We start from the raw sequence: 5000 nt of genomic DNA on the forward strand, positions 1-5000 counted from the left end.
TCTATCACAGTGCCATCCGTTTTGTCTCCAAAGCCCCATACGCTACCCACCACTGTGACCTGTACGCTCTTGTTGGCTGGTCCTCACTACATGTTCGTCGTCAAACCCACTGGCTCCAGGCCATCTATAAATCACTGCTAGGCAAATCCCCGCCTTATCTTAGCTCATTGGTCACCATAGCAGCACCCACCCGTAGTCTGCGCTCCAGCAGGTATATCTCACTGGTCATTCCCAAAGCCAACACCTCCTTTGGCCGCCATTCCTTCCAGTTCTCTGCTGCCAATGACTGGAACGAATTGCAAAAATATCTGAAGCTGGAGACACTTATCTCCCTCACTAACTTTAAGCATCAGTTGTCAGAGCACCTTACCGATCACTGCACCTGTACACAGCCCATCTGAAATTAGCCCGCCCAACTACCTCATCCCTATATTGTTATTTATTTTGCTCATTTGCACCCCAGTATCTCTATTTGCACATAATCTCTTGCACATCTAGCATTCCAGTGTTAATACTAATTGTAATTATTTTGCACTATGGCCTATTTATTGCCTTACCTCCATAACTTGCTACATTTGCACACACTGTATATATATTTTCTGTTGTATTTTTGACTTTATGTTTTTTTTTTACCCCATATGTAACTCTGTGTTGTTGTTTTTATCGCACTGCTTTGCTTTATCTTGGCCAGGTCGCAGTTGTAAATGAGAACTTGTTCTCAACTGGCTTACCTGGTTAAATAAAGGTTAAATAAATAAATAAATAAAAAAAACACTGCAGCCTCCCCCCTGTTATAACACACTGCAGCCTCCCCCCTGTTATAACACACTGCAGCCTCCCCCCTGTTATAACACACTGCAGCCTCCCCCTGTTATAACACACTGCAGCCTCCCCCTGTTATAACACACTGCAGCCTCCCCCCTGTTATAACACACTGCAGCCTCCCCCTGTTATAACACACTGCAGCCTCCCCCCTGTTATAACACACTGCAGCCTCCCCCTGTTATAACACACTGCAGCCTCCCCCCTGTTATAACACACTGCAGCCTCCCCCCTGTTATAACACACTGCAGCCTCCCCCTGTTATAACACACTGCAGCCTCCCCCTGTTATAACACACTGCAGCCTCCCCCTGTTATAACACACTGCAGCCTCCCCCCTGTTATAACACACTGCAGCCTCCCCCCTGTTATAACACACTGCAGCCTCCCCCCTGTTATAACACACTGCAGCCTCCCCACTGTTATAACACACTGCAGCCTCCCCCCTGTTATAACACACTGCAGCCTCCCCCTGTTATAACACACTGCAGCCTCCCCCCTGTTATAACACACTGCAGCCTCCCCCCTGTTATAACACACTGCAGCCTCCCCCCCTGTTATAACACACTGCAGCCTCCCCCTGTTATAACACACTGCAGCCTCCCCCCTGTTATAACACACTGCAGCCTCCCCCCTGTTATAACACACTGCAGCCTCCCCCCTGTTATAACACACTGCAGCCTCCCCACTGTTATAACACACTGCAGCCTCCCCCCTGTTATACAGTGAGGGAAAAAAAGTATTTGATCCCCTGCTGATTTTGTACGTTTGCCCACTGACAAAGACATGATCAGATACTTTTAATGGTAGGTTTATTTGAACAGTGAGAGACAGAATAACAACAAAAAAATCCAGAAAAACAGATTTCAAAAATGTTATATATTGATTTGCATTTTAATGAGGGAAATAAGTATTTGACCCCTCTGCAAAACATGACTTAGTACTTGGTGGCAAAACCCTGGTTGGCAATCAGAGGTCAGACGTTTCTTGTAGTCGGCCACCAGGTTTGCACACATCTCAGGAGGGATTTTGTTCCACTCCTCTTTGCAGATCGTCATTAAGGTTTCGAGGCTGACGTTTGGCAACTCGAACCTTCAGCTCCCTCCACAGATGTTCTATGGGATTAAGGTCTGGAGACTGGTTAGGCCACTCTAGGACCTTAATGTGCTTCTTCTTGAGCCACTCCTTTGTTGCCTTGGCCGTGTGTTTTGGGTCATTGTCATGCTGGAATACCCATCCACAACCCATTTTCAATGCCCTGGCTGAGGGAAGGAGGTTCTCACACAAGATTTGACGGTACATGGCCCCGTCCATTGTCCCTTTGATGCGGTGAAGTTGTCCTGTCCCCTTAGCAGAAAAACACCCCCAAAGCATAATGTTTCCACCTCCATGTTTGACGGTGGGGATGGTGTTCTTGGGGTCATAGGCAGCATTCCTCCTCTTCCAAACACGGCGAGTTCAGTTGATGCCAAAGAGCTTGATTTTGGTCTCATCTGACCACAACACTTTCACCCAGTTCTCCTCTGAATCATTCAGACGTTCATTGGCAAACTTCAGACGGCCCTGTATATGTGCTTTCTTGAGCAGGGGGACCTTGCAGGCGCTGTAGGATTTCAGTCCTTCACGGCGTAGTGTGTTACCAATTGTTTTCTTGGTGACTATGGTCCCAGCTGCCTTGAGATCATTGACAAGATCCTCCCGTGTAGTTCTGGGCTGATTCCTCACCGTTCTCATGATCATTGCAACTCCAACGAGGTGAGATCTTGCATGGAGCCCCAGGCCGGGGGAGATTGACAGACCTTTTGTGTTTCTTCCATTTGCGAATAATCGCACCAACTGTTGTCACCTTCTCACCAAGCTGCTTGGCGATGGTCTTGTAGCCCATTCCATCCTACACACTGCAGCCTCCGTCCCATCTAGCTGGACAACAGATACTGAGCACAGTGTCACTGTTAAGATGAATCACCAGAGGAATAGCATGGATCGATGGCTGGATCATTTGGCTAACCAACGCTGGGTCTGTCACCATGGGTGGGGGGTTAGGCTCCAGGTTCAGGAAACATTTAGGCTCCAGAGCTAACCACTCTATATCACTTGGTCTAACCGTAATACCGCCATATTATAGCTACTAGTATGCTATTTGACGGTGGGTAATTGATTTAGGGGAAACGTTGTTTTTAAAGCCCAACTTTCTTCTTCTGACATTTAATGGCAACACACAACAACATACTTTTTGATACATACTGGCAACAACAAGCAACAGTACAGATGTTTCCAGAGCTACTTGAAGAACGTCTTTACCGTTTCCTTGCCAACAGCCATTAAAAAACAGCCTCTCTCTCGATATTAGTTCACGCTATTACAATTAATATTTAATCTCACTTCATTTCAGCTGCTTAACGAGCTGGACCATATGCCTGATCTTATGGGGAAGGAAGCCCTGGTGTTAGGAAAAAACGTCCAAAATGGCACCCTACTATCTATTTACCGGTAGTGCGCTACATAGTGAATAGGGTGGCATTTGGGATGCAGCCTTAGTAGTTGTTGATCGGCTTGTAACAGGTTTCAACAGGACACCAAGGACACCCTTGTGTTGGCGGTACAGCTGTAAAAGACGATATACATGTTGAACATGCGTGAGTATATCCCAAAACCTCTACACTAATAGGACTTGAAAGTTTAGAGATGGTACCGCTAAACTCAAGAGATGTTCATTTACAGTGTGAACAGCAGGCAGGCCTCTTGACTAGCACTTCAAACATTCACTAACACACACACTAACACACACTAACACACACTAACACTAACACACTAACACACACTAACACACTAACATACACTAACACACACACTAACACACTAACACACTAACACACTAACATACACTAACACTAACACACACTAACACACTAACATACACTAACACTAACACACTAACACACACTAACACACTAACATACACTAACACTAACACACTAACACACACTAACACACTAACATACACTAACACTAACACACTAACACACACTAACACACACTAACACTAACACACTAACACACACTAACACACTAACATACACTAACACTAACACACACTAACACTAACACACTAACACACACTAACACACTAACATACACTAACACTAACACACTAACACACACTAACACACTAACATACACTAACACTAACACACACTAACACACTAACACTAACACACACACACACTTACGGTAACACACACTAACGCTAACACACACTAACACTAACACACTAATACACACACTCATTCACACACACACACACACACTCACATACACACACTAATACACACACACACACACACACACACACACACTAACACACACACATACTAACACACACTAACACACACACTCACACTAACACACTCACACACACACACACAAACACTAACAAACACACACACACTCTCACACTCACACACTAACACACACACAAACACTAACACACACACACACACACACACTAACACACACACACACACTAACTTACACATTTTACATTACATTTTAGTCATTTAGCAGACGTTCTTATCCAGAGCGACTTACAGGAGCAATTAGGGTTAAGTGCCTTGCTCAAGGGCACATTTACGTCATTTAGCAGACGCTCTTATCCAGAGCGACTACAAATTGGTGCATTCACCCTATAGCCAGTGGGATAACCACTTTACAATTATACTTCTTTTTTTTTTTTTCTTTTTTTTTTTTGGGGGGGAGAGGGGTAGAAGGATTACTTTATCCTATCCCAGGTGTTCCTTAAAGAGGACACACACACTAACACTAACACACACACTAACACACATACACTTACACACACACACTCACTCACTCACACACACACACACACACACACACACTAACACACACACCTAAAAACAAGCCTTGTTCACAGCCACATGCTGTGTTTTCAAACATACACTAGGTTTAGTGATATCTGTTAGCTATAGAAGGCCAGGCAGTGTGTCAGTGGAAGGGGAGTAAGGGGTCATGGATTCAGGCATTGCGTGATTGCATGCGGACGTGTGAGTGTGTGTGTGTGTGTGAGTGTGTGTGTGTGTGTGTTAGTGTGTGTGTGTGTGTGTGTGAGTGTGTGTGTGTGTGTGTATGTGTGTGTGTGTGTGTGTGTGTGTGTGTGTGAGT

General features: G+C 45.1%; 1 protein-coding gene across 1 annotated transcript in view; it reads right to left on the minus strand.

The window, feature by feature from the left end:
* The window catches only part of LOC121560486 (protein diaphanous homolog 3), a gene marked incomplete at both ends in the record, with an annotated part of 53346 nt that overhangs the window by 2829 nt on the left and 45517 nt on the right, over window positions 1–5000 (minus strand).

This window comes from Coregonus clupeaformis, unplaced genomic scaffold (genome assembly GCF_020615455.1).
Source record: "Coregonus clupeaformis isolate EN_2021a unplaced genomic scaffold, ASM2061545v1 scaf2814, whole genome shotgun sequence".
Classification (NCBI taxonomy): domain Eukaryota; kingdom Metazoa; phylum Chordata; class Actinopteri; order Salmoniformes; family Salmonidae; genus Coregonus; species Coregonus clupeaformis.